Genomic DNA, 19132 nt, shown 5'->3' with positions numbered 1-19132 from the left:
GAATGAAAGGTGGTGAGTCACCAGGTTCACTTTTTGCCTTAGAGATTCTAGACTTGGCGGTGAAGAAGGCAGCAACCCAGAAATGAGAATGAGAAGACAAACGCTTGCCCGTTCTAGCCAAAGAACCAGTAAAGGGGGGTGCCCAGTGTGATGGGACTTTCAGACACTAAGCAGACACCGGAGCAAACACTGTCACACCCACCACCCCCCACCAACCCCCAAGCCCACCAGCAAGGGAGCTGAGGCTTCTGCCCTTACCAGGCTGTGATATCACCGGGCCAGGGTGGGGCATGATATCGAAGGACAAGTAGGGAGGGGGAGTGTCGACCCTGCTTGGTGGTAATGAGCTGCCCCCACACCCCAGCACCAGGGAGGGAAGAGACCCAGTGGAGAGCCTGGACTTCCACCCCCACTCCACGGTAATGAGATGTCCCGTCCCCCAATGGGGGATGGGGTCAGAGGGCCCTGGTGAGACTCAAGATGCCCACCACTGCCATGTTTCTCCATGCTCCTGCGGTACTGGGGGGCCATGTGGGGAGCAGTAATGCACCATTCCTATGGCAGAAGCCTCGTAGGGATGGAGAACTCCCACCCCCATTCTGCACTAACGAGGAGTCTCCTCCCCGCTTCCCCTCCACTGAGTCTCCACAGAGGCCAGGGGCAGAATCTGGACTTTCACACACTTCTAACAGTAATGATATGCTAGCACATTTGGAAAACTCAGCAGTGGCCACAGGGCTGGAAAAGGTCAGTTTTCATTCCAATCCCAAAGAAAGGCAATGCCAAAGAATGCTCAAACGACCGCACAATTGCACTCATCTCACATGCTAGTAAAGTAATGCTCAAAATTCTCCAAGCCAGGCTTCAGCAATACGTGAACCGTGAACTTCCAGATGTTCAAGCTGGTTTTAGAAAAGGCAGAGGAACCAGAGATCAAATTGCCAATATCCGCTGGATCATCGAAAAAGCAAGAGAGTTCCAGAAAAACATCTATTTCTGCTTTATTGACTATGCCAAAGCCTTTGACTATGTAGATCACAATAAACTGTGGAAAATTCTGAAAGAGATGGGAATACCAGACCATCTGACCTGTCTTTTGAGGAACCTGTATGCAGGTCAGGAAGCAACAGTTAGAACTGGACATGGAACAACAGACTGGTTCCAAATAGGAAAAGGAGTACGTCAAGGCTATATATTGTCACCCTACTTATTTAACTTCTATGCAGAGTACATCATGGGAAATGCTGGGCTGGAAGAAACACAAGCTGGAATCAAGATTGCCAGGAGAAACATCAATAAGCTCAGATATGCAGATGACACCATCCTTATGGCAGAAAGTGAAGAACTAAAGAACCTCTTGATGAAAGTGAAAGAGGAGAGTGAAAAAGTTGGCTTGAAGCTCAACGTTCAGAAAACTAAGATCATGGCATCTGGTCCCATCACTTCATGGGAAATAGATGGGGAAACAGTGGAAACAGTGTCAGACTTTATTTTTTTGGGCTCCAAAATCACTGCTAATGGTGATTGCAGCCAGGAAATTAAAAGACGCTTACTCCTTGGAAGGAAGGTTATGGCCAACCTAGATAGCATATTTAAAAGCAGAGACATTACTTTGCCAACAAAAGTCCGTCTAGTCAAGGCTATGGTTTTTCCAGTAGTCATGTATGGATGTGAGAGTTGGACGGTGAAGAAAGCTGAGCGCCGCAGAATTGATGCTTTTGAACTGTGGTGTTGGAGAAGACTCTTGAGAGTCCCTTGGACTGCAAGGAGATCCAATCAATCCATCCTAAAGGAGATCAATCCTGGGTGTTCATTGGAAGGACTGATGTTGAAGCTGAAACTCCAATACTTTGGCCACCTCATGTGAAGAGTTGACTCATTGGAAAAGACCCTAATGCTGGGTAGGATTGGGGGCAGGAGGAGAAGGGGACGACAGAGGATGAGATGGTTGGATGGCATCACTGACTCGATGGACATGGGTTTGGGTAGACTCCGGGAGCTGGTGATGGACAGAGAGGCCTGGCATGCTGCAATTCATGGGGTCACAAAGAGTCAGACACGACTGAGCGACTGAACTGAACTGAACAGTAATGAAGAGGAGCCCCTGCTCTCCTGCCAGAGCAGTGTCAGAAGAAGCCAGATAAAACAGAAAATTTACATAAGACAAAAGTTTCATCACATAGTATCCAAAGTATCGGGGTTTAAATAAAAAAAATCACTCATCATACCAGGCATCAGAGTGTTCTCAAATTGAATTAAGAGAAAAACGATAGACGCCAACATCAGGATACAGAGATGTTAGAATTATCTGAAAAAATTTTAAAGGATCCATCATAAAAATGCTTCAGTGAGCAATCACAAACACTTTTGAAGCAAATAAAAGAAACAAAGTCTTGGGACTTTCCTGGTGGTCCAGTGGCCAACACTTGGAGCTCCCACTGCAAGGCACCTGGGTTTGAACTGGGTCCCACATGCTGCAGCTAAAAAGATCCTGAATGCTGCAATAAAGATCGAAGATCCCATGTGCTGCAACTAAGACTCGGTGCAGCCAAATAAATAAATAAATAAAAATATGAAAACAACAATAAAAAAAAACCCCAGGAAGTCTCAAGAACATAGAAAAGGAAGAACAAAGTAAACCCAATGCAAGCAAAACGAAGGCAACAATAGAGAGGAGAGCAGGAATCAGTGAAAAGGAAAACAGAAAAACAAAAGAGAAAATTGGTGAAACTAAAAGCTGGCTCTGAAAAGATTAATATAATTGTCAAACCTCTAGTGAGACTGACAAAGAAAAGAGACATAAGTTACTGATATCAGGTATGAAATAGAAGGTATCACTACAGACCTGCAGATATCAAAAGGGGTGGAAGAGAGGTTCAAAAGAGATGGGGTATGTATATTTATGGCTGATTCACATTGTTGTATGGCAGAAACCAACACAATATTGTAAAGCAATTATCCTCCAATTAAAAATAAATTTTAAAAAAGGATAATAGGGACTACTATGAGCAACTGTACATAAACTGGACAATTTAGATAAACACAAATTATTACACTCTCATAACCTGAGTAATCCTATAACTATTAAGAAAATTGAATTCATAATTTTAGAATCTCCCCCAAAGAAATCTCCAGGCCCACATGGTTTCACTGGAGAATTCTATCAAACTTTTGAAAAAGAAGTAACATCACTTCATGGCAAATAGATGGAGAAACAATGGAAACAGTGACAGATTTTATTTTTATTTTTAAAAATTAATTTATTTTAATGGAGGCTAATTGCTTTACAATATTGTAGTGGTTTTTGCCATACATTGACATGAATCAGCCATGGGTGTACATGTGTTCCCCATCCTGAACCCCCCTCCCACCTCCCACCCCATCCCATCCCTCAGGGTCATCCCAGTGCACCAGCCCTGAGCACCCTGTCTCAGGCATCGAACCTGGGCTGGCGATCTGTTTTACATATGATAATACACATGTTTCAATGCTATTCTCTCAGACCATCCCACCCTTGACTTCTCCCACAGAGTCCAAAAGACTGTTCTTTACATCTGTGTCTCTTTTGCTGTCTCACATATAGGGTCATCGTTACCATCTTTCTAAATTCCATATATATGCGTTAGTATACCGTATTGGTGTTTTTCTTTCTGGCTTACTTCACTCTGTATAATAGGCTTCAGTTTCATCCACCTCATTAGAACTGATTCAAATGTATTCTTTTTAATGGCTGAGTAATATTCCATTGTGTATATGTACCACAGCTTTCTTATCCATTCGTCTGTCGATGGACATCTAGGTTGCTTCCATGTCCTGGCTATTATAAACAGTGCTGCGATGAACATTGGGGTACACGTGTCTCTTTCAATTCTGGTTTCCTCGGTGTGTATGCCCAGCAGTGGGATTGCTGGGTCATATGGCAGTTCTATTTCCAGTTTTTTAAGGAATCTCCACACTGTTCTCCACAGTGGTTGTACCAGTTTGCATTCCCACCAACAGTGTAAGAGGGTTCCCTTTTCTCTGCACCCTCTCCAGCATTTATTGTTTGTAGACTTTTTGATAGCAGCGATTCTAAGGCGTGAGATGGTACCTCATTGTGGTTTTGATTTGCATTTCTCTGGTAACGAGTGATGTTGAGCATCTTCTCATGTGTTTGTTAGTCATCTGTATGTCTTCTTTGGAGAAATGTTTGTTTAGTTCTTTGGCTCATTTTTTGATTGGGTCGTTCATTTTTCTGGAATTGAGCTGCAGGAGTTGCTTGCATATTTTTGAGATTAATTCTTTGCAGTTGCTTCGTTTGCTATTATTTTCTCCCATTCTGAAGGCTGTCTTTTCACCTTGCTTATAGTTTCCTTCATTGTGCAAAAGCTTTTAAGTTTAATTAGGTCCCATTTGTTTATTTTTGCTTTCATTTCCATTACTCTGGGAGGTGGGTCATAGAGGATCCTGCTGTGATTTATGTCAGAGAGTGTTTTGCCTATGTTTTCCTCTAGGAGTTTTATCGTTTCTAAAAATATGGAACGCTTCATGAATTTGTGTGTCATCCTTGCGCAGCGGCCATGCTAATCTTCTCTGTATTGTTCCAATTTTAGTATATGTGCTGCCGATGCGAGCATGACAGATTTTATTTTCTTGGGCTCCAAAATCACTGCAGATGGTGACTGCAGCCATGAAATTAAAAGACGCTTGCTCCTTGGAAGAAAAGCTATGACCAACCTAGACAGCATATTAAAAAGCAGAGACATTACTTTGCCAACAAAGGCCCATCTAGTCAAAGCTATGGTTTTTCCAGTAGTCATGTATGGATGTGAGAGTTGGACTATACAGAAAGCTGAGCACTGAAGAATTGATGCTTTTGAACTGCGGTGTTGAAGAAGACTCTTGAGAGTCCCCTGGATTGCAAGGAGATCCAACCAGTCAATCCTAAAGGAAATCAGTCCTGAACATTCATTGAAAGGACTCACGCTGAAGCTGAAACTCCAATACTTTGGCCACCTAATGCAAAGAACGTGACTCCTTGGAAAAGACCCTGATGCTGGGAAAGATTGAAGGCAGGAGAAGGGGAAGACAGAGGATGAGATGGTTGGATGGCATCACTGACTGGGTGGACATGAGTTTGAGCAAGCCCCGGGAATTGGTGATGGACAGGGAAGCCTGGTGTGCTACAGTCCATGGGGTCACAAAGAGTCAGACAGACAGGACTGAGCGACTGAACTGAACTGAACATCAATTCTATACAATGTTCTCCAGAAAACAGAAGAGGAAGAAATATTTCCTAATTCATTTTATGAAGCTAGCATTACCCTGGTACCAAAACTAGACAATGATAGGATCTTCATAAAAAGAAGTGTGTGGATGTGTGCTCAGTCATGTTCAACTCTTTGTGACTCCGTGGACCACAGTCTGCCAGGCTCCTCTGTCCATGGGATTTTCCAGGCAAGGATACTGGAGTGGGTTGCCATTTCCTTCTCCAGGGTATCTTCCTGACCCAGGGATTGAATCTGCAACCCCTGTGCCTCCTGAATTGGTAGGCAGATTCTTTACCACTTGAGCCACCTGGGAAGAAATACTTGGGTATAAGTCTAACCAAATACATATAGGACTTGTATGCTGAGAACTACAAAACACTAATGAAAGAAATAAAAAAGGTTTGAATAAACGGAAAGACAAATCTTGTTCATGAATTAGAAACCCAACATAGAACTTCCCTGGTGGTCCAATGGTTAAGAATCCGCCTTGCAATGCAGGGGATGCAGGTTTGATCCCTGGCTTGGGAACTAACATCCCACACGCGGAGGAGCAACTAAGCCCATGCCTGGCAACTACAGAGCCCAAGCGCTCTGGGACTTGCACGCCACAGCTAGAGAGTTCGTATAAATGACGCAACAAAGATCCCATCTGCTGCAGCTAAGAACTACACAGCCAAATAAATGAATACATATTAAAAAAAGAAACCCATCATAGTTAAAATGTCAATTCTCCCCAAGTTGATATATAAGTTTCCTGTAGTTTCTATAAAAATCCCAGCAGGATTTTTCTGTAGATGGACACAAGACTATTCTAAAATTTATATGGAAGGACAAAGGAAGTCGAATAGCTAAGATAATTTTGAAAAAGAAGAATAAAGGAAGAGGAATCAGTCTACTAGATTTCAGGACATTATTGTTGACAAAGAACACTGCCTGCCATTTTAGTAAATGAAGGATGTGTGTGTACCTAGTTATTAAGTTGGATTCAACTCCTGTGAGCCCATGGACTGTAGCCCACCAGGCTCCTTTGTCCATGGGATTTCCCAGGCAAGAATACTGGAGTGGGTTGCCACTTCCTTCTCCAGGGGATCTTCCTGACCCAGGGATTGAACCCATGGCTCCAGCCGCATATCCTGCATGGCAGGTGGATTCTTGACTACTGAGTCACCAGGGAAGCCATCAGTGATCACAGAGCTATCAGCTAGTGCAGCTGGTTCTACACAGTTAAGATGACTATCACAGGAGTAATTTCAGAGAGTCCAGACACTTGCATCTTCCCAGACACAGAAAAGCACTAAAACCATTAACTTGAGATGTCTGTTAAAACTCCTATTATAGCTGGCTCCTCCCTTATCTCTTTGGAACAATTCTTCAGAGCTGTCTGAGAGGCTGTTTCCCAGGCTATATTCTTCAGTAAGGTCCCAAATAAAACATAACTCTTAACGTTTAGGCTGTGCATTTTTTTCCAGTTGATATTATGCATGTACTAGAATTACGATTGATAATCTTGATATTGGCAGAGAGAGAGACATACAGATCAACTGGACAGAACAGAGAACTTCAAAACAGACCTACACAAATATGCCCAACTGATTTTTCACAAAGATGCAAAAGTAACTCAACAGAGGAAGGACGGTCTTTTCAATAAGGAGTGCTGGAGCAACTGGATATGCACAGGGAAAAAAATGAACTTTACACTAATTCTCATACCTTATAATATAAAAAAATAACTCTAAATGGACCATGGACTTATATGTAAAACTATCAAATCATCAGAAAAAAAAAACAGGAGAAAATCTTTAGGATCTATGGCAAGGCAAAGAGTTCTTATACTTGAAGTACAAAAGGAAAATTTGATAAATGGGAGTTTTATTGAAACTTTAAAAGCTTTTGTTCTCTGAAAGATCTTGTTGAGAGGACAAAAAGAAAAGCTATAGACAGGGAGAAAATATTTGGAAACCACATATCTGAAAAAGGACTAGTATCTAAATATATAAAATATATAAAGAACTCTCAAAACTCAACAGTAAGTCCCCCAAACAATCCAATCAGAAAATGGGCAAATATATGAAGAGACATTTCACTAAAGCGGACATGTGGATGACAAATAAGCACAAGAAAATGCTCAACATCATTCACCATTAGGAAAATGTAAATTAAAACCACAATAAGTCACTCCATACCTATCAGAATGGCTAAGTTAAAAAAATAGTAACATCAAATGCTGGTGAGGATGCAGAGAAAGTAGATCTATTCCTAGTGGGAACACAAAACTGGTACAGCCACTTTGGAACACAGTTTGTCAGTTTCTTAAAAAGCTAAACATGCAACCACATATGACCCACAAGTATGCTCTTAGGCATTTATCCTAGAGAAATGGAAACTTATTGTCCCACAAAAATCTGCATATGAATGTTCACAGCAGCTTTATCTGTAAAAACTAAAACCTGGGTACAACAGACGCTCTGCCACAGGAGAATGTTAAACAAATTGTGGTCCAACCACACCATGAGCTATTGACCACACACGCACCTGGATGAACCTCCAGTGAAACACGTTGTGTGAAAAAAGCCAGTCCTTGGTGGTTACATACTATGTGATTCCATTTACATAACATTCTTGAAATGACAAAACTCTGGAAATGGAGAACAGATTAGTAGTTGCCAGGGTTTAAGGAGTAAATGGGGTGTGACTGTAAAAGGGATCTGGTGGTTATAAAAATCTTCTGGCTCTTAAATGCATCCTTGTTAACATCCTGGTGGTTGTTATACTGTAGTTCTATATGATGTTAGCAGTGGATGGAACTGGGTAAAAGGTATACAAGATTTTTCTCTATTATTATGTGAATCTACAAGGATCTCAAAAAAAAAAAAAGTTCTCAAATATACAAAAAGAGAGGAGTTAAAAACCAAATAATAGTATATATGATAATAATAATAATAATAATAGTATATATATATATATATTGGTGTTGGAGGAGACTCTTGAGAGTCCCTTGGACTGCAAGGAGATCAAACCAGTCCATCCTAAAGGAAATCAGTCCTTGGAAGGACTGATGTTGAAGCTGAAACTCCAATTCTTTGGCCACCTGATGTGAAGAACTGACTCATTTGAAAAGACCCTGATGCTGGGAAAGATTGAAGGCTGGAGGAGAAGGGGAAGACAGAGGATGAGATGGTTGGATGGCATCACCGATTCAATGGACATGAGTTTGAGTAAACTCTGGGAGTTGGTGATGGACAGGGAGGCCTGGTGTGCTGCAATCCATGGGGTAGCAAAGAGTTGGACACGACTGAGCGACTGAACTGAACTGAACTGAGTATATATGAACTGTCCCCAGCCTGCATAATCAAATGCCAGCTGGCACTGGGGAAGCTGTGGTACTCTCCCCCATTCCCAGCCAGCACTTCAGAGACTACACTGTCCTCTGTAGGTTAAATTATAAAGATCCATACAAGACAGACCAGGGACTTTCCCTGTGGTCCAGTAGTTAAGAATCCAAGCTCCTAATGCAGGGGGCCCAGGTTCGATTCCTGGTCAGGGAACTAGAGCCCACATGTTGCAACTAAAGATCCTGCAAGCCACAACTAAGACCCGGGGAAGTCAAATAAATATATGAATTAAAATAAGTTATAAACAAATAAATAATACGAAACTGACCATCCCGTCACCTGACCGAGGTAGAATCCAAGGAAAGAATGTGTCTGTGTGAGGGGAGCTGGCCTGCTGTGAAGTGAGGCCAGAGGAAGGAAAGGTCCCTGGAGGGGCAGCAGGCCCAGGGCCCGGCAGTCTCAGGGCAGAGGGCTGCCCCAGGTCAGCATGCCTGGGTGACAAGGGTCCCTGACATCCTCGAGCCAGGTCTTCTCCTGAATCCTCACCCACTCAACCATGTGGAATTTGCTTCCTCTAAAACTTGCCAACAGGAAGAGGAAGTTCTGCTCTGCAAACCTAAGTACCCGTGGTTATTTCTAAGCTGATTCCTACCCATTCTGGTGAATGTGATTTATCTGAGTCAGTTTCCAAAGGATGCCAAAGCCCCCAGTTCCCGTGAGGACTGCCTCTGCGGGGTTGGGGCAGGGAAGGCTGTTCTGGGGCGCAGCCCTGTCTCCACAGGTCTCTTCACCACACAGTCAGTCGGCACCACCTGCCACCACTAGACCCTGTCACCCTGGGGTGGGGCAGGGCGGGGTAGGCTGTTTTAGGAAAAGGGGATTCAACTTATCCTAGGTGGCCCCCAGAGCAGGCCTGGACCAGCAGACTCAGGAAGGTTCCAGTCCACCCCGGAGCCTGTCCTTGCCCTCCGCGCTGTCTTACTCTCCACAGGGGCTGCTGAGGAAACGCTACCCCCTCCAGCTTACATGTGAGCATGGAGGAAGCCACTGTGCATTTCCACAGGACTTCACCTCAGCTCTCACAAGGACTCCGTGGGGGTTCCTTTCATGACACCTGCTTTGTGTGATGTGGAACCTGAGCTGGAGAGAAGTGACAAGCCCACAGGGAGAGCCTGGCCTGGAGGGGGAGGTCTGGACTCTAAGCTCGGGGCAGCCCCCTTCCGCCCAGAACTTTCTGACTCCATGACTTGGGGCCCCGCAGAGAAGCCTGTTTCCAGGGAGGCGCAGGCTGGACCTTGGTGCCTGGTGGAGATTGAGCACAATGGGGCAGAGAGAGGGGAGAGGAGGGCCAAGGGCTGGATCCACACACCTCCACCCCTGCATTCCTCCCCCAAACCCCTACCCCACTCGCCCCACCCACCCCCCAACCCCGCCACCCCACCCCTGCCCCATCTCGTCCTCGCTCTTTCCATCCATCCTGTCTCATCATGGATGGAGAGCCCATTCTTGTCTGAACTGGAACACCAGGTTCATGGTCATTCAGCCCCTAGTCCTGATCATTCTCCACGCGAGGGCTACTGCCTTCTTTTGCTGTTCACCTGAGTTGGCAGCTCTGCTGCCAATTTCAGTGAAATCCTGAAATTTCACTCGGGGTTCCTTAAAGGTAATGCTATGTGAGGCCCTACCTGAGGTCAGGTCTGGGACGGCCAGGTAAGGTTTTACTGCTGCCTGGGCTTGGAGTTTAGCTTTACTTAAAACACCAGCATCTTGGTGATCAAATAGTGTGTACATTATATGACTATTTTAGGAAAATGACTGCTCTTTGTGGACGACAGCACTGGGCTCTGTGGTCAGAGTGAGTGGCTAAGGGCACTGGGCGGTGGAGTAGGATTTCATTTCTTTTCTAGGGAACGAAGCCATGGAGGCACCAGTTGGCAATGGGCATGTGAATCACAGTTTCACAGAGGTATTGGTGATACACCACTTCCCTGCCAGGATGAAATAGGAGACCTTAAGAAACAAAACAAATGTCCACATTCCATTTCAATGAAAAATAAAAGGTCAATGGCTAAGCTTAATCAACACCAGCCAAACTATTTCTCTACTCTCGACAACAAGTACATATGTAAGACATTCACTTGCAAATACACAAACTAACAAACATATTCTCAATCATAAGTTAAAGCCTGACTTACCAACTTCTTGTTGATGTCTGACAGAAAACAGCGAAATTCTGTAAAGCGATTATTCTTCTCAAAAAATAAATTAATTAAAAAATTAGTAAGAGATTCACTGAGATATTCAATTTTTTAAAAAAAATTAAAGCAAATTGATGCTTTAAAAAAAAATTAAAAGTATTTCATAGTTAAATTCATGGATAATTGGTAAACTTTGGAAAACACAGGACAGTTTCTATAGTGGCTCCCTAATATATATGACTCTGTAATAGAAGTTAGCTTAAGTCACAGTGTCATATGCAAGTGTCGGGCCCGAGGAAGAACCAGGGCACCTCAGCCAGTCTGCTTCCAGCTGGAGACTTTGCTTCTTCTGCCACAGTTTTTCTATTGCCAACATACAGGCAAATACACTGGGTGCTTTCAAGAATATCATGTTAGTGTAAGATGCAGAAATGTGAGAAAATGGATGTGAAAGTCATTATTAAATGGATAGCTCCTAGATAAGAGAGTTAGTAGTGAGGCTCTGATTAGACCTGATTCTCAGTGCCTGAGCTTCTCCCTACAGCAAATGAGATCATTTAAAATCCTGCCCCTTTAAAATCAGGACTTACTGATTAAGGAAATTTCTTAAGTTTTCCATGTACCGTATAGACATAAACAAGTCACTGTCACGGTTTTTCTAAGAAACACTGATATCAGCAAAAAAGGAAATGGAGGCATCATCAAGACTCCTGAAACGTAAAGAACAGAAGGAAGAGGAGCTGTACTCGATGAGCTGGAAGGTGCTATTAAAGAGAGTTGTTGCTGTCGTTGAGTTGCCGAGCCCATTCTCTGCGACCCTGTGGACTACAGCCTGCCAGACTCCTCAGTGCATGGTATTTCCCAGGCAAGAATACTGGGGTGGGCTGCTATGCCCTTCTCCAGGGGATCTTCCCCATCCAGGGATCGAACCCGCATCTCCTGCATTGGCAGGCAGATTCTTTACCACTGAGCCACCAGGGAAGCCCTTTAACTTCAATACTGTTGAGGCAAGAGCTTAATTCAATACTAGTCTGTTTCCAGCAACACTTGGGAAATCAGATGCAGAGGGAGGTTCGGGAAGGCAGAGGAAATTACAAGATGTGGTGGGAAACCTAAGGAGAGAACCCATAAAACTGATGCCTGCTGTTAGCAGGGCACTGGGTCCACCTGTGCCGCTGGGGCCAAGTGGGTGGAAACCACTGAGGATGTGTCAGAATTTTCTGAAACAGGCACACCTAGGAGACACTCAGGGATGATCTTACAGCTTCAGCCTTCTCTCTGGGACAGAAGAGACTACTTTCCACCAGTTTCCCCTGATTTAAGTGGGTTTCACTTGTGCAGAAACAGTACCAGCCACACTGCTGTCTTTCCCCAGCTGCTTGTGAATTCCAAACGAACGACGCATATTTTGCAATCTACTCTGTTAAGTAAGCAGGTGATGGATAAGGAGCGCTTGGAGAATAAATGCCTCATTAGGGTGGGTTTTAAATACCATTGTCGGGAGGAATTTTACTAAAATTACTGGTCTTTATGTACTTGAGCAGAATGCATCAGATTACTAAAGGGAGAGCCCAAGGATAACTGATCACGTCAAGAAATTAAGAATGCCTCAATAAAAAAGGCACTTGAACTGAGATGAATTTAGATGCTCTAATACGAAGCTTCCCCATAGTGGCTCGGTGATCTTATGACACTACAAGATTCTTAACTGAAGGCTTTAGATACATAATACTCCAGACAAACCAGATTCTAAGCAGTTGGCCTGAAAGCAAAACTAAGGTTGACCACTAAATGCATTTGAAAACTCAGATTCTTGCAGATACAATGCAGAGTGCAGAATGTATTCAAGTGGTTTTACATATGACAAGCGAAAGTATCGAGTGTGTTTTCCACTTGAAATAATTATAGGACTTCTAGAAGCAGTTTAAACTTGAGATACCTTCTCAGAACACTGAATTGGAAATCCTGCTCTTTGTAAAAATAAGGAAAAAACACTCCACATGGGAGAGAAAGGGTGGACCAAGGTGACCAGGTAGGCAGTGTAATCAACCTATTTCCCCTAGCAGAATGGATTTTTTTTTTTCCAATTTTGCAGCTTTCTTTTACGTGTGTGCCAGGACTGTGGATACAAGCAGGTTCTGAGCCCTGGAGGACTCGTTTTGAGGCTGAGCTGTTCTAAACAGCAACTTCCCATCCACAAAATGACATTCCTGGGGTGCAATGACAGCTGGTTTGACAACCAGCCCAGTTCATTAACTAACCACATTATAGGAACCAGATAATCTGTAACACCCTTCACCCTTCGCTTCCTTGATTCTTCTGATCCAAGGCTTTAGCTGCCCAATGTGCTTGCTTAAACGTCCCTGAAGTCTAAGTGAAAGTGACAAGACATGTGGAAATGACAGTAGTGTTGCTCTGAGAGAAAGTGAAAAAGAAAATGAAAGTGTTTGTGCAGTCGAGTCCAACTCTTTGCGATCCCACGGACTGCAGCCTGCCAGGCTCCAGTGTTCATGGGATTCTCCAGGCAAGAAAGAATACTGGAGTGGGATGCCATTTCCTTCTCCAGGAGAATCTTTCCAACCCAGGTATCAAACCCGCATCTTCTCTGTCTCCTGCACTGCAGGTGGATACTTTACTGCTGAGCCACTGGAGAAGCCCTGAGAGAGGCCAAGCTTACAAAAATATGTAACACAGAGAATCAGAGGAGACTGGGAGGCTCAACAACTCTGGAAGTGAAAGACAGTAGAAAGATTTGGTGGGACAGAGGGAGGGAGCCACCATCACAGCAGTGTCTAGATACCATGCTGAAGGCAGACAAGAGGACTCAGGTAACTGAGTTCCTTCTTTAATTTTAGAAAATTAATTATTTTTAAATTTTTGGCTGTGCTGGGGCTTTGTTGCTTTGCAAAGGCCTTCTCTAGTTGCAGAGAGCGGGGGTACTCTTTGTTGCGGTGCATGGACTTCTCATTGCGGTTGCTTCTCTGTAGTGGAGCACAGGCTCCAGCCACTCCAGCTTCAGTGGTTGCAGTACCCAGGCTCAGTAGTTGCTGACTCTGGGCTCTAGAGCACAGGCTCAGTAGTTGTGGCACACAGGCTTAGTTGCTCCTGTGAGGCACATAGAATCTTCCCCGACCAGGGATCGAACTTGTGTCCCCTGCACTGGCAGGTGGTTTCATATCCACTGCACCACCAGGGAAGTCCTGAGTTCCTTCTAAACAGGAGTCGCTGAGTGTGCTCAAGAGATGCGGGGGTGGACCTGGCACTTGGGGAATCAAAACACCCCAAGTCTGGGTGTGTCTCTCCTCAACCCTGAGTGACTAGGGAGGGGCTAGCTAATAAGCAGAAACCACCACCCCAGATATGGAAACGTATCTGACACAATGAAGGTACATCAGCAAGCAAAGTCACAGGGAAAAACTCTTATTCTATAAACCATGTTAAGTTCTGAGATAATGTTTAGATGAACTTCAAAGTCCTCAAAGAACTAGATGAAGGAGATTTGAGAAGTAAGGATCTGTCATTATTTCTCAAGCTCCCTCGATAGGGAGGATGTGTTTATGGGGGGGTTGATTAGGAGTCTGAATTTGGTATTTTAGGAAAAATAGGGAAATTTAGGAAGAGTTAAGAAAATTTTTCACAGGCTGGCTGTTACAAGAAGTTTGCTCTGCGAACAGCCTCCCTCCCCTCCTTTCACCCATTAAGGGTATCCAACCCCTTCTTCCCCACTCTCCACCCCTAGCTCCATCCTGGCCACCCACCGACCAGCGCCAGCTCCGGCCAGGCACCGCACCAGGGACTTCCATTCTAGCAGACGATACTGAAATGTCAAAACTGGCTAACACACTCTGAGTCTGTGCCAGCAGTTCACAGGGATCATTTCATTTGATCCTCACAACCACCTGACGAAATGGATATTTATAGCTGTACTTTACAGGTGAGAACACCGAGGCCTGGGGTGCTGAACCAATTTGCCCTCGGCCACACGGCTGGTGAGAGGAGAGGCTGGGCTCAAACCCTGGCAGGCTGATTATGGAACCACTTTCTCTGTATTGAGATTCAAACACTTGCTGTTTTCCCATTCAACAAGTATCTGTCATTTCCAGGGCCTGTTGGGGCTACAGAGAGGCTTCTGTGCTTGGCTCCTCTTACCTTGGACTTGAGTGAGGACACGGGCAGCACATACGATCAAATGCACCCATGAAAGGAGACAAGAACGTGATTCAAGACCCCAGCGGCTGCAACAGTGAGATATCAGTAGATCAAGAGAGTGTCCTAGCCTTGGCGTTAACATGTCCCCTTGCCCACCCCCAGCTTATTCCGCATAGCTCCAGAAGGAACAAGTGGATATTATAAGACATAAAGGAAGAAATGGAAACTATCGATTTTTGTGTGTCCAGTGTGTGCCACAGACTAATTCACTGATCTCACAACAATTCAGTAGTAATTATCTTTATCTTTATAGATGAAGAAACAAAGCTAGTAATGAGAAAGAAAATATAAACCTCAACTGGGGTCTCAAGGGAGTGGGCCTTTGAATACCACCGTTAGCAACTTAATTTTCTTAGGTGATGGGGGCATGAGAATGTTTTTAAGAAGGTATCAAGTGAAAGCAAAAATGGGTTCAGCCACCTTCGAGGGCAACTTGGCAGTATCTATTGGTAATAAAGACAAGGCCCTTGTGCAGGGGTTAAGAGGATGAACTAGGGTGGCACACCTTGGTATGAACAAATCTCTTAATATGTGATGCTGAATGAGAAAAAAGCAAGTTGGTAAATGATTCATAGAGCATTATGCCATTTATGTAAAATTGAAAACCACAAAACAATAGTGTATACGGTTAAGGGAGACATAAAGATATTATAGAAGCACAGAATGCCCGTGGAATGTTACACACCGGGTTCTGGATGGTGGTTAGCTCTGGGGAAGGTGGGAGAGGAGAGCAGGGAAGAGATGGAGCCACAGTGGTCAGGTTAGTTTCTGGACTTTCTGGAAAGTTGAAAACGCTCCGAAATTTAAGAACGAAGTGATTATGGCCCTGTGTGATCCAGGCCCTGCTCTGGGAAGATGGTCTGGTGGCCACATGCAGGACAGGCTGGGAAGGGAGGAGACTGAGGCTTAAGCCAGGATGTGGAGCAGAAAAAGGAAATGAAGGGGAAGATGAAAGTGACTTTTAGAACCATGAGCCATAGCGTCTGGAGGATGATGACAAAGTACGAGGGAGAAGGAAAAACCACAGATTCCGGAGCCACTGAAAGAGTACGGGTGCCTGGACAAGAGGGCAATTTAAGAATCTCAGTTTTTGTGAATGTCCACATTTGATTTTTGGGCTTTGCTGGTGGCTCAGACGGTAAAGAACCTGCCTGCAATGCAGGAGACCCAGGTTTGATCTCTGGATCAGGAAGATCCCTGGAGAAAAGAATGGCAACCCAGTCCAGTATTCCTGCCTGGAGAATTCCATGGACAGAGGAGCCTGGTTGGCTACAGTCCATGGGGTCCACAAAGAGTCGGACATGACTAATACTTAAAACACTCTATTTAGAGCCGCTTATTGACCATACATCACACATGTTAGACACTAGAGAGTTGGCTCATTTAGAGAAACTGAGTCTTGTACACGGCAGAGTCTGGACTTCAATGAGGGTCCCTGATTCTAAGATGAATGATGTTTGGTTAAGCCCAGATGCCTCTTCAGCCAAGAAATTCACAAGGTCCACAGGCTACCTGGTCCCAGTGCCTCAAAGCTCAGTTCAAGGACACAGATGCCAAGCCCTGTTAATGACTTATTGTATTCAGTTGGCAACTGTAGTTCTCATTGTGATGCAGTCAATGGGCACTTTGAGCGACCCTTTTATACAAGATGAGTGCTAATGTCACTTTTCACTTAATATCTTCCAACAACTTCCTTCTTCTCTCAGAAAAAGAGCTAATGTCCTTATATACATTACCATGAGTAAAACAGATAGCTAATGATGGGAAGCTGCTGTATAGCACAGGGGGCTCAGCTCGATGCTCTGTGATGACCTAGAGGGGTGGGATGGAGAGAGTGGGAAGGAGGCTTAAGGGGGAGGGGAATACATATATATATTTAAGGCTGATTGACGTTGTTGTAGGCAGAAACCAACACAACGTAAAGCAATTATCCTCCAGTTAAAAATAAAAAAGTTTTAAAAAGAGCTAATGTCCTTCTCAAGGCTCCAGGTGATCTGACCCCGTGCTCTGACTCTGTATCCTATTCCCTCCCCATTTCTTGTGGGTCCCCTGGAGGTTTCTACCTGGACATCTGCTGTCCCCAGGGTCCACCTTGGGGCTTCTCCCTCAAGTCCTTCTTACTTTTATTGTCCTTTGAGGCACTGACCACCGTTTGAAAAGGTAAGGGAATATTGCATTTCTATTTCCTTATTTGTTTAAGGTCTCCTGATAGGGTATCTATTTCGCTTACTGCCACGCCCGGGCAGCTTCTGGTAAAGGAAAATGAGTAGGTCAGGCAATCCCCCTTTACACACATCAAGCATAAAATGTGACAAATTTATTGAAAACAATCATTTCAGGACACTGGAAAATGACCAGTGGCAGGTCACAACTGCTCACTGGGGAAGTGCTACTGCACTTGTGGCAAGCCTGGTGCTTTGCTGGGCGAGTTCTTGTCTATTTCAGGCAGTGAAAACCCACGGCCTTATTAATTGAAGGTGTGGACTTGGTGGAGGGCAAGTAAGAAACCAGCCAGAAGCTGAAGGGGGATTCCTAGAAGCAAGGGCGCCACAGAAGGCCTGAGATGATAAAACCTCCAAGCGTCCCCAACGGACTGTTAATTACAGATGTGTGCGGAAAACCCAGGGAGCTCAGAGAAAGTGAAAAGCTTGGGGGAACTTGGAAATTTTCTAGACTTTTAAATGCATTCTTCAACCTATAGGTAACTCAAGTCACAGAAGATGGTCATGTGAGGTGTGTAAACATAATCTTTACCCAGATCTCTCAGTGACAGTGAAACTATGCAGGGAGACCCATATGGCAGGGCAGGTAATAAGCAGAGACACCACGGGCTGCATGCCACAGGGGGAGAGGTTACACAAAGACCAGGCAAGGTAAATGATTACTCAACAACACTCAAGAAAATAACACATAATCCAGAATCATTGCAACGTATTATCTGCAACGCCTGGTTTTCAACCAAAGGCATTATCAGACATGGCCCAAGAAACAGAAAAAAATGTGACCTGCACTCAGGAAATATTGAGTAGCCAAGAACTAACTTTGAGTGGGCCCAGATGTCGGATTTAGCAGACAAAGACTTCAAAATAGCTATTATGAAAATGTTTACAGAATTACAGGAAAATGAGCTCAAGAGTTGAAGAAAAATAAACTAAAAATGAGTTAAAAACAGGGAAGTGGACCCTGTAAAAAAAAACCAGATGGGAGTTCCAGAGCTGAGAAGTATAATAACTGAAATGAAAAATTCAGTGGATGGGCACAACAGTAGATATGAACTGGCAGAAGAATCAGTCAGTTGGAAAATGGAGCAACACAATGTATCTGGCTTAAAGAACAGAGAGAAAAAACACTGAAGAAAATAAAGAAAGCCTCAGAGATCTGTCAGATAATATCAAATATTCTCACACATGTGTAATTGGATTTCTATGAAGAGAGGAGAGAAAGAAAGGGGCAGAAAAAAAATACTTGAATAGATAATGGTTGAACACTTTCCAAATTTGGTGAAAAACTGTTAACTGATAGATCCAAGAGGACTTTCCTGGTGGCTCAGACAGTAAAGAATCTGCCTGCAGTGCAGGAGACCCAGGTTCGATCCCTGGGTCAGAAAGATCCCCTGGAGAAGGGAATGGCTACCCACTCCAGTATTCTTACCTGGAGAATTCCAAGGACAGAGGAGCCTGGTGGCGGGGTATAGTCCATGGGGGTGAATGGTGTGATCACTCACCTAGAGCTAGACATCCTGGAATGTGAAGTCAAGTGGGCCTTAGAAAGCATCACTATGAACAAAGCTAGTGGAGGTGATGGAATTCCAGTTGAGCTATTTCAAATCCTCAAAGATGATGCTGTGAAAGTGCTGCACTCAATATGCGAGAAAATTTGGAAAACTCAGCAGTGGCCACAGGACTGGAAAAGGTCAGTTTTCATTCCAATCCCAAAGAAAGGCAATGCCAAAGAATGTTCAAACTACCGCACAATTGCACTCATCTCGCACACTAGTAAAGTAATGCTCAAAATTCTCTAAGCCAGGCTTCAGCAATACGTGAACCGTGAACTTCCAGATGTTCAAGCTGGTTTTAGAAAAGGCAGAGGAACCAGAGATCAAATTGCCCACATCTGCTGGATCATCGAAAAAGCAAGAGTTCCA

General features: G+C 44.2%; 1 protein-coding gene and 1 non-coding gene across 18 annotated transcripts in view; both read right to left on the bottom strand.

Annotated features, from left to right (window-relative positions):
- The window catches only part of ARMC9 (armadillo repeat containing 9), a 185285-nt gene that overhangs the window by 39585 nt on the left and 126568 nt on the right, over positions 1 to 19132 (bottom strand). The window lies entirely within an intron of this gene.
- On the bottom strand, positions 4510 to 4616 carry LOC145543866 (U6 spliceosomal RNA). Its single transcript, XR_014081113.1, has one exon. It is a non-coding gene; the product is annotated as a U6 spliceosomal RNA (small nuclear RNA).

Source organism: Giraffa tippelskirchi, chromosome 3 (assembly GCF_054371585.1).
Source record: "Giraffa tippelskirchi isolate mGirTip1 chromosome 3, T2T-mGirTip1v1.2.pri, whole genome shotgun sequence".
Taxonomy (NCBI): domain Eukaryota; kingdom Metazoa; phylum Chordata; class Mammalia; order Artiodactyla; family Giraffidae; genus Giraffa; species Giraffa tippelskirchi.
This window is presented reverse-complemented; position numbering and strand designations above follow the sequence as displayed.